At 34.4% G+C, this 11,963-nt stretch overlaps 1 pseudogene; it reads left to right on the top strand.

Moving 5' to 3' along the window:
* Positions 1-9,161: 9,161 nt before the first annotated feature.
* On the top strand, positions 9,162-9,762 carry LOC140527675 (proteasome maturation protein pseudogene; annotated as a pseudogene).
* The last annotated feature ends 2,201 nt before the right edge of the window (positions 9,763-11,963 follow it).

The raw sequence follows: 11,963 nt of genomic DNA, 5'->3' as shown, positions 1-11,963 counted from the left end.
GAATATGAACTAGGTGACCACTAATGATCCTATGGTTTTGTTTACAATGAATGTCAAAATATTGGAGATCTGTCTAGCATCTGCAATGGAAATTCATTAACATTAGATTGTTAATGCTAATTGATGGCCTATTTGATGTTAGAGGCTTCAGGGGTTCCCAATCACTGCTAAAATAAAAAAAAAAACAAAACTCCTTTTTTTTGTCTTTCAAACTCTTTATCACTTGTCTCCAACCTATCTTCCTAAACTTTTTTTCATATTAATAACCCCTCAATGTATTCCTTATTTTAACCAAAATGACTTTTGTAAATATTTACTTATTTCTTACCTATTCCACTTTTCCCTGTATAATGTAAGCTCCATAAGGACAACAACCCTTTCATTTTTGTCTTTGTATGCCCAATGTCTGGCACAGTGCTTGTCACATAATATGTCCTTAATCAATGTTTGCCGAATTCAGCCACATTTTGAGTGTCTTTGTGGGAATTATTCTGTACAGAAGACTAGTGACTTTATGATTAGACTGATGTCCATGACATGGGTTCTGTAAGACTCCAGAAACAATATGAGGCAGAAAATATGTAGGGAAAGTAAAATATGCCCAATTTTTCTTTCTCTAAATATTGTTTGACTAAATAGTCAACTAGTCTGGTACAAACAATGGGTACTTCATTGGAATTTGTTTTGTGGCTTTCTGAAGCTCTTAACAACGTTATGTTGGTCATCATAGAAGTTTGCATTATGTCTTATCACCTTTAGTTGGTGCTGAAGACAAGAACTATTTCCTTCAAAATGAGACATCTCCATGAATGCTTATCATAGCACTGTGTATACACTAGAACCTCAGTAAACTTTTTTGAGTGAATAAAGTTCTTAATATGTCATCTTTGGTCATCATAGACCGATAGACAAATTATTGAACCAGTAATCACTGACACAACAAATCTTAAGTGCATTAAGCACCAATTCAATAATAACTGATGCCCCATAACACTCCAGGGTTGCAAAATACCTCATTCCAATTCAATAGGTATAATGAAATATGATTAGTTAATATTAAATACATTACATAATATAAAATATAATTAATTAGATTTACTGATTAGTAAAATAGCCACTAACAACAGGGATGATCAGAAAAGTCCTCTTCTAGGATGTGGCATGAACTGAAACTTGAAGGGACTTAGTACCCAGGGTGGAACTGAGGGGAAGAGAACATTCAAAGCAGAGAAGAGAGGCATAGAAGCAGGAAGTGGACTATTATGTATGGAAAATAGGCTTACTTTGCAGGAGTGTAGTGACTAAAGTGAAGTAATGATGTGCAATTAGTTTAAAAATATGTACAGTGAAGGTTTCCGAATGCCAAACATGAGTTTGTACTTTATCCTTGAGGCAATAGATTGCCACTGTAGCTTTCTAAACCAGGTAGAGACATGATTAGAACTATCTGCTTTGGAACTTGGCAACTGTTTAGAAGATAGATTGGAGATCAAAGAGACTAGAAGCACTGAGATAAATCATATTAGTCCACCAAAATGAGAGAGGATGAACAAAGATACTGAGTGTATGAGGGAATGGAAGTGGAAAGATGCAGGAAATGATGTGAAATTTGAATTGTCAAGATTTGGTAATTGAATGAATATGGGGAATAGAGAGTGAGGGAGAGTGAAGAGTCAAGAATGTCAGTGAGGATGGGCATTTGGGACTTTGGACAGAAATAAGGGAGTAAAGTATCAATAATATCCTTTCATCATAGGAGCCACTTAAAGTAAACAGTAAATTCTTCACTTTAAACGTGAAGTGTACATAGGTAATCAGTGGCAGAATCAGGATTCAAACCGAAGTCAACCGATACCAGTTCCAATCTTCTTTCCATTATAAGATAGCAGACACCACCACCACCAATTCTCTGACTCTCTCTCCTCTCTCTCTCTCTCTCTCTCTCTCTCTCTCTCTCTCTCTCTCTCTCTCTCTCTCTCTCTCTCTCTCTCTCTCTCTCCCTTTCTTCCTCCCTACCTCCTTCCTCCCCAACATCTCTGTGTCACACAAACACACTCAGGGTGAGCAACCTCAGTAGATAAAGTGTTCCTTGCTGCTTTTTAAATGTCAGGGCAGCAATAACCATCATTTGCTCCTTGCTTTCTCCCTTGACAGATTGAAGCACAAAGAAGTTGAAGAAAAGAGGGATTCCATTCGAAACCCTGAGCTTTCCAAGTGGAGTAATACTGCCAACTGCAAGTGTTATTTCAAACCTAATCCTAAAAAATGAATTTTATGTAACCATTCTATCAATATTATCAAATTAATAAACTATTTATCAAAAGAATAATATAATTTTTATGAATAGCATATATATTGACCAGAGAGTACACTACCTTTTTGGAGAGTCACCTTTTCCAAATGAAAACACTGAAAGGAATAAAAGGCTTGATATTTGCCTACTACATTAAGGGAAGTCACTGGGGGAGGAAGCAAGATGGCCGAGTAGAAAGACACACATACTCTAGCTCTTCCCTCCCAGCCCATAAACTACTCTCAACAGATTCTGGAGCAGTAGAGGCCACAGAGTGATGGAGTGGAGATTTCCAGCCCAGGATGACCTGAAAGGCTGAAAGGAAAGGTTTGTTGCACCAGACATGGAGGAGAGCACAGCCCAGCCTGGGCCAGGCAGTGCTGGGAGGAGGAGGGCCTCAGAGGTGGAATCCCCAGCAGCAGCCATAGTGGTTCACAGATCCCACAGCCCACAGGCACCAAGGGCACCTTCAAGGTCAGCTAGAGGGCTTTTTCACCTCCGTGACAAGGGAGCAGGGCCCTTACCTAGCCCCAATCCCAGGTGGCTACCTTGGCAGCAGCAGCAGCAGCAGGGTGGGTGCTACAGTGGCTGGCTGTGGCCTGGGCAGGTAGCAGCCAGTATCCATTGTTCCACTGTTGGAGTGCTCAGTGTAAAGCTCATGGAGGAATTGAGCAGCTGATTCAAATCACAACTGAGACCCGCCAGGGAGCAAACTCCTCTCCTTTGATTGTGCCACCATGGTGAAAATGAGATCTTGCAGGTCCCCAGAATATACCCTACTCTTGATAAAGGACCCAAAAGTCAAGTAACTGGTTGGGAAAATGTCCAAAAAAAGGGAAAAAATAAGTCTATAGAAGGTTAATTTCTCGGTGAACATGTATTCTTTCCCATCCTTTCAGGTGAGGAAGATCAATGTTTACCATCAGGGGAAGACATAAAAGTCAAGATTTCTGCTTCTAAAACCTCCAAAATAAATATGCAATGACCCCAGGCCATGGAAGAGCTCAAAAAGGATTTTGGAAATCAAGTAAGAGAGGTGGAGGAAAAATTGGGAAGAGAAAAGAGAGCAATGCAAGCAAATCATGAAAAGCAAGTCAACAGCTTGCTAAAGAAGATCCAAAAAAATGCTGAAGAAAAAAGCACCTTTAAAAATGGACTAACTCAATTGGCAAAAGAGGTCCAAAAAGCCAACGAGGAGAAAAATGGTATAAAAAGCAGAATTAGACAAATGGAAAAGGAGATTCAAAAGCTCACTGAAGAAAATAGTTCTTTAAAAATTAGAATGGAACAGATGGAAGCTAATGACTTTATGAGAAACCAAGAAGTTACAAAAAAATCAAAAGAATAAAAAAATAGAAGATAAGGTGAAATATTTTATTGGAAAAACAACTGACTTGGAAAATAGATCCAGGTGAGAAAATTTAAAAATTATAGGACTGTTTGAAAGCCATGATCAGAAAAAAAGTCTAGACATCATATTATCAAGGAAAACTGCCCTGATATTCTAGAACCAGAAGGTAAAATAAATAATTGAAAGAATCCACCAATCACCTCCTGAAAGAGATCCAAAACACAGAAACTCCTAGGAATATTGTAGCCAAATTCCAGAGTTCCCAGGTCAAGGAGAAAATATTGCAAGCAGTTAGAAAGCAACAATTTGAGTATTTTGGAAATACAGTCAGGATAGCACAAGATCTAGCAGCTTCAACATTAAGGGATTGGATGGCTTGGAAGATGATATTCCAGAAGACAAAGGAACTAGCATTAAAACCAAGAGTCACCTACTCAGCAAAACTGAGTATAATACTTCAGGGGAAAAAATGGTCATTCAATGAAATAGGGGACTTTCAAGCATTCTTGATGAAAAGACCATACTTGAATAGAAAATTTGACTTTCAAACATAAGAATCAAGAGAAATATGAAAAGGAAAACAGGAAAGAGAAATCATAAAGGACTTTCTAAAGTTGAACAGTTAACATTCCTACATGAAAAGGTAACATTTGTAAGTCTTAAAACTTTTCTCAGGATCTGGGTAGTTGGAGGGATTATGCACATATACACACACACATATGTAGAGAGAGAGAGAGAGAGAGAGAGAGAGAGAGAGAGAGAGAGAGAGAGAGAGAGAGAGAGAGAGAGAGAACACAACGTTAGTTGAATAGGAAGGGATCATATCTAAAAAAATTAAGGAGTGAGAGAGGAATATATTGGGAGGAGAAGGGGAGAAATGGAATGGGGCAAATCATCTCTTATAGAAGAGGCAAGAAAAATCTTTTGCAATGGAGGGGAAAAGGGGGAAGGTGAGAGGAAAAAAGTGAAGCTTACTTTCATCATATTTGGCTCAAGGAAGGAATAACATGCACACTCAACTTGACATGAAAATCTATCTTACACTACAAGAAGGGGAGAATGGGATAAGCAGTGTGGGGGGAATGATGTAAGGGAAGACAAATGGGAAGAAGGAGGAATTAAAAGTAAACACTCTTGGGGAGGGACAAGGTCAAAAGAGAGAATAGAAGAAATAGGGGTAGAATAGGATCAAGAGAAATGTAGTTAGTCCTACGCAACATGACTATTATGGAATCATTTGCAAAACTACACATGTATAGCCTATATTGAATTGCTTGCCTTTTCAGAGGGAATTGGTGGGGAGGGAGGAAGGAAAAGAAGTTGGAACTCAAAGTTTTAGGAACAAATGTTGAGAACTGGTTTTGTGTACAACTGGGAAATAAGAAATACAGGTAATGGGGTGTAAAAATTTCTCTTGCCCTACAGCACAAAAGATAAGGATAAGGGAAGTGAGGGGTGTTAGTAGGGAGGGCACATTGCTGGAAGGGGAAATCAGAATGCAAGGCTTTTGGGAGTAGGGGAAGGGGAGATATGGGGAGAAAATTTGGAACTCAAAATTTTGTGGAAATGATTGTTGAAAACTTAAATAAATAAATTTTAAAAAAAGGAAAGTCACTTTTCTTCCCTGGACTTCAGTATCTTTATCTGCAAAGCTGAACTAAATGGATGATTTCTCAGGTCCTTTTCAACTCTATATTTATGATCCTATAATCCTAAGATAAGTTTCTTCTGAGTTTAAGGAAACTTTTCTTTTCTTGTTTTATTTTGTTTGTAATATGGGGGAGGAGTTCATATTAAAAGATAGCCTTAGGTTTTGATGTGTAAGAGAGATCAGTAATATTGTATTGAGAATAACTTCTCAGTGAAGAAAAGTAAAAACATCTCCTTTTAGTTGACTCAAAATAATACAGAGAACAGTCCAGGCAAAACAGACATCATTAGAAACCTCTCTATGTTTGTCTCCAGATTTGGAAAATAATCTCTTTGAAGGAAAGGACTATTACTTTCTTGTTTCCTCCATTTATATACAATAGGGACCATCTCTTCTTCAATTTGCATCTCATGGTTTAACATAGCTCCTGGACATAAGAAGTATTAAACACTTTTTTAATTCATTTATTGTTTTTGGTGATTATGTGACAAAAAACATCTAGACAATTTCTATCAGAATAATGATTTCTGTGTAAAGATAATAAAAAGTGAAATCAAAAGTTATCACAAAATAAAAAAAAAAACAACTTCCAGTTTAGGAAAATAAAGCAACAAATTATCTATGACTCTCAAAATAGTGAAATAACACGTACCAGTACATCACAAAATCTGAATTGTTACAAAATCTGGATCTATGATTTTATTGATGCTGGCACTACTTTCCTCAGTACATTTCCTTATCCCAAGTAGTTCTCTTCTATCTCTTTCTGTCCATCTTCCATATGACATGTACCCAACATGATGGAAAGTTCCTCTAGTTATCTTCTCTAAATTCTAGAGATATCAATATATCACTTAATCAGTTCACCTATTATTGCTAACTGTTGCTTGATGCATAATTCACTTCCTTTCACCATCATATGTGTCCATGAAAATGCTTCCTTATGACTTCCCTTATGGGTAAATCAGAGCATCTAGGAGGCAGAGTGCATAAAATGCTGGGCCTGGAGTCAAGAAGACTCATTTTCCTGAATTCAAATCTGGCCTTATATACTTGCTAGCTGTGTGACCCTGGACAAGTCACTTTTTCCTTCAGCTTTCTCATCTATAAAAAAGAATTGGAGAAAGAAATGGCAAAACCCTCCAGTATTTTTGCCTAGAAAACTCCAAATTGGATCAAGAAGAGTCAGACACAACTTAAAATGACTGAATAACAACAGCAAAAGGGTTAGGCATTGTTGATAATTAATTAGTTTTCTTCTTTTCCTACACAAGATACAACCTTCTCTTTGAGTTACCTGAAATTCTTATCTTTCTGACATTTTTGTGTTCCCAATAGAGCATTAGAAGAATTTTGGAGCAGCATTAGAAGGATTTTGGCTTTCATTGATACATCACATACTGTGTGCCTCTACAAAAATTCTAAGTAAATGAAAGATGTCCTAGGCACTTGACCCAGGTACTAAGAGGAAATGTTATAATGTGAAACTTTTAAAAATTGGAAATTTTGTTTTCTGTTTTGTTTTTCAAAGCAGAATAGTAGAGGAAAAAATAGTTGAAGAAATGAAAGTGAAAGAAGAAAATTATTTTGTAAATTAACAGATTGGTGAAAAGAAGCGCAGAAAATCCTGAAGAGCACCTTAGAAACAAAGTTTGCCAAATGGTAAAAAGAGAAACAAAATTTGAGTGATGAAAATAATACCTTAAAATCAGACTTAGCCAAATGGAAAAAGAAGTACAAAACTCATTGAAGAAAATCACTTCTCAAAAAATTAGGAATGGGCAAGTAGAAAAGCTAAAGACTCCATGAGACATCAAGAAACAATGAAATCAAAAGAATGAAAAAATAGAAGAAAATATGAAATATCTCATTTTAAAGAACAAATTAAGGAAAATAGATTGAGAAGAGATATATTTAAGAATTACTGGGCTAACATAAAACAATGATCAAAGAGCCTAGACATCGTATATCAAGAAATTATACAGGAAAACATCTCTGATATGGTAGAATCAGACCATAAAATAAACAGTGAAAGAATTCATCAATCACCACCTGAAAGAGATCCCAAAATGAAAATTCCCACGAATATTATGACTAAATTGCAGAGCTACCAGATAAAAGAGAAAATGTTTCAAAATGTCAAAAAAAAAAAAAACAAAAAAAAAATCACTGAAATACTGTGGAGCTACAGTTAGTACCATACCACACAAGATTTAACAGCTACCCCATCAAAGGAGCAGCAAGTTTAGAATATTATATTCTGGAAGGCAAAAGAGCTGGGATTACAACCAAGAATCACCTAGCCAGAAAAAAAAAATGAGTGTACTCTTTCAAGGGAAATAAATAGATATGTGATGAAATAGAGGATTTTCAAGCATTTCTGATGAAAAGAGCAAAGCTGATGAGAAAATTAGATTTTCAAATATTCAAGAGAAGCAAAAAAAGGAACTATGAAAAAGCAATCATAAGATACTCAATGAAGCTAAACCTTTTATCTTTTAATAAGAGAAGATGAGACATGTATCTCCTAAGAATTTTATCATTATTAGGGCAGTTAGAAATATTCTAGAGAGAAAGATTGCAGGAGTGGGTTTATTATGTTGGGATGATGTAAAAAATGCTTAAAAAGAAAGAAAGTGTTTTGGATGAGTGAGAAGAGATATGAAGAAGAGGGAGAAATTATCTCACCTAAATGAGTTTAACAAAGAAAAGATTTTACAGTGGAGGTGAAAAACGGAGAGGAATAGGCATCTAAAATAGGTTCAAAGAAGAAAAATATAAATATATATTTGGTAATAGAAACCTATCTTACCCAATAGGGAAGTAGGAAGGAAAGAAGATAAAAGAAAGGGTGGTATAAAGAAGAAGGCAGATAAGAGAAAGCAGCATTCAAAAGAAAACAAACTTTAAATGTACAACAGGATAAAAAGGGAGAGAAGCCTAAATCAAAGGAAATAAAATTGAGATAAATGCATATTTAGTTGTCATAACTGTGATTGTGCATGGGAGAAATTCATCAATAAAATGGAAACTGGATACAGGATGCATCCAGAATCCAGCTATGTGTTGTTTACAAGAAACACACTCAAAACAGATTAACACACCAAGTTACAGTAAAAAGCTGGAGCAGAATCCATTATGCTTCCCCTGAAATAAAAATGGCAAGGGTACCAGTCATCATCTCAGACAAAGCAAAATCAAAAATCCATCTAAATAAAAAGGATAAACAAGGAAATTACATCTTGAAAAATGGAACCATAGACAACAAGTAAAATTATTACTAAATATACATGCATTAAAAGATATAGCATTCAAATTCTTAAGGGAAAATTTTAATGAATTACAAAGGGAAATAGCAAAACTCTACTGGTGATTGGCCTCAACTTTCCCCTCTCAGAATTAGATAATGCTGCCCATAAAATAAATGAAAGCCAAGTCACAGAGATTAGTTAAATGTTTGAAAAGTTAGATATGATAGATTTCTGTAGAAAATTGAATTTGAATAAAAAGGAGTACAGCTTCAGGTGTAATGGCATCTTCACAAAAATTGCCATGTATTGGGGGGGGGAACCTCACAGTTAATTGCAGAAAAGTAGAGATGTTAAATGCATACTTCCAGACTATAATGCAATAAAAATGTCATTTAATAAAAAGACTATGGAAGCATAGATTAAAAGTTAATTGAACACAAAATAATCTAATCCTAAAGAATGAGTGTATCAAAGAACAAACCACAGAAATAATCAATAATATTAAAGAGAATGACAACAATCATGTAACATCCCAAAATTTGTGGCATGCAGCCAAAGCAATACATAGGGGAAAATTTCTATCTCTCAGCTCTTACATTAATAAAATAGAGGACAGCGGCGAGGACGAGAAGGCGGATGATCGCTGTGGCGGTGGGCAGGTGGATCAAAGATGAATACCAGAGGACTTGGATCTCAGCTAAAGGACAGTATTCCAGTTTCTGAACTTTCAGCTAGTGCTCCTTTTGGAAATCATGATATTCTTCGGAGAGGTTTTTCTTGTGTCAAAAATGAACTTTTGCCAAGTCATCCTCTTGAATTACCGGAAAAAAATTTCCAGCTCAATCAAGACAAAATGAATTTTTCCACACTGAGAAATATCCAAGGCCTATATGCTCCCCTGAAGTTACAGATGGAATTCAAGGCAGTGAAACAGGTTCAGCGTCTTCCATTTCTTCAGAGCTCAAACCTCTCCCTGGATATTTTGAGGGGTAATGATGAGAGTATTGGATTTGAAGATATTCTTAATGATCCATCACAAAGTGAAATAATGGGAGAACCACACATGATGGTGGAATACAAACTTGGTTTACTGTAAGAGAAATATGTTGCTGATGAAAATAGAGGAATAGCTTCCAGTTTATAGTTGTCTTTTTATTATGATTTGATGTGTATGATATTAAAAAAACATTTGCATAATAAAAAATAAAAAATAAAATAGAGAGAGAACAGATCAAAGAATTGGATATGCAATTAAAAAAATAGAAACAGGACAAATCATAAATCTCCACTTAAAAGCCAGATTGGAAATCATGAAAATTAAAGGAGAAAATTACTAAAATTGACTGCACTAATAAATAAAGCTAGAAACTGTTTTTATGAAAAAAAAATTAAAATAGATAAACTGTTATTTTCATTTTTTTAATTAAGAAAGTAGAAAAACAAGCTACTATCAATGAAAATGAGAAGAGTTCATGAAGTACCAATGAAGACGCGATTAGTAGGAGTTATTTTGCCCAATCACATGCCAATGAAACTGACAATCTAAGTGAAATGCATGAATATTCATTAAAAGATAAACTGTTCAGATTAAGAGAAGTAAAAGTAGAATGCTTGAAAAATCCTTTCTTAGAAAAAAGAATTGAACAAACAATTAATAAGCTCCCTAAGAAAAAATTCCTACATCCATATAAATTTGCAAGTAAATTCTATGAAATATTTTGGTAACAATTAATCCCAATGCTATATAAATTATCCCCACCAAGAAAAGGTAAACATAGCATTCTATCAAATTTATAACACAAATATGCTTTTGATACCTTAACAAGTGACAGAAAAACAGAGAAGAAAGCTATAGAACAATTCCCTTAATGAATATCTATGCAAAAATTCTAAATAAGTACATAAATGAAATTTTTAAATGAAAAAGATTAAAGCAATATATCACAAAAATGTACTGCAAAGATGAAATTTTTACCAGGAAAGTGAGCCTGGTTCAATATTAGGAAAAATATCAGTTTAATTTACTATATCATATAACAATATCAATATCATTATATGATTATAACAATAGGTACAGGAAATGCCTTTTGATAAAATATAATACTCATGCCTATTAAAAAGACTATGAAGCATAAGAATTAAGGGAGCCCTCCTTAAAGTGATAAGTATCTCTCTAATAGCAAGAGAAAACATAATCTCTATGGGAATAAACTTGAAGTCTTCCCATTAAGTCAGGACTGAAACAAGGATGATCATTATCACCACTATTATTCAATACTGTACTAGAAGTAAAAACAAGCTGGAGGAAAAAATGACAAACTACTCCAGTATCTTTACCAAGAAAACTCTAAATGGGTTTAGGAAGGATCAGTCATTACTGAAATGATTGAATAATTATTAGAAATGGTAGCTTTAGCCGTAAGACAAGAAAAAGAAAGTAAAGGAATAAAAATAGGCAATGAGGAAATAAAATTATTATTCTTTGCAGATTACATAGTGGTGTACATAGAGAACACTAGAGAACCAAATAAAAAACTAGTTGAAACATTTAATCTTAGAATAGTTTCAGGATATGAAATAAAACCACAAATCATAGTATTTCTATATACTACCAATAAAATTTAGGAGTAAAAGATAGAAAGATAAATTCCACTTTAAAAAAATTGCAGACAATAGTAGTACTTTGTAGTCTACTTAATATGGGAATATATGAACAGAACTACAAAACCCTTTTCATACATATAAAGACAGATATCAACAATTAGAGAAATATTAATTGCTTATTGAATGACTGAGACAATATAATCATTAGGATAATTATAGCCAAACTAATTTAATTTTTCAGTGTCATATTAATCAAACTTACAAAGGATTATTCTATATAGCCAACAAAAATACTAGCAAAATTCATCTGGAAGAACAAAAGGTCAAGACTATTGAAGGAATCAATGAAAAAAATGTGAAGAGATTTTTGTCTAGCAGTTCCATATTTCAAACTGTATTACAAAATAGTAATTACCAAAGAATTGGATACTGGCCCAAAAATAGAGTGGTGGAACAGTGGAAGAGATCAGGTACACAATACAGAGTAATAGATTATGATAGTAATCTAATGTTAAACAAACCCTAAGATCCAGTCTTTTGGGGTAAGAACTGAACATTTGAGAACCATTGTTAAAATAAACTGTAAATCCATTTGGTAGAAACTAGGTATAAACCACACTGTATAAATATCAAAACAGATAAATGGTTTAGGCATAAAGGTGATGTCATAAGTAAATTAAGGAAGCATGGAAAAATGTACCTGTCTTATCTATGGTTAAGGGTAGAATGTATTATGAAATAAGACATAGAGAAGATTATGGGCAGTAAAATAAATAATTTTGATTACATGACATTAACAGAATTTTACATCCA

Source organism: Notamacropus eugenii, chromosome 1 (assembly GCF_028372415.1).
Source record: "Notamacropus eugenii isolate mMacEug1 chromosome 1, mMacEug1.pri_v2, whole genome shotgun sequence".
Taxonomy (NCBI): domain Eukaryota; kingdom Metazoa; phylum Chordata; class Mammalia; order Diprotodontia; family Macropodidae; genus Notamacropus; species Notamacropus eugenii.
This window is presented reverse-complemented; position numbering and strand designations above follow the sequence as displayed.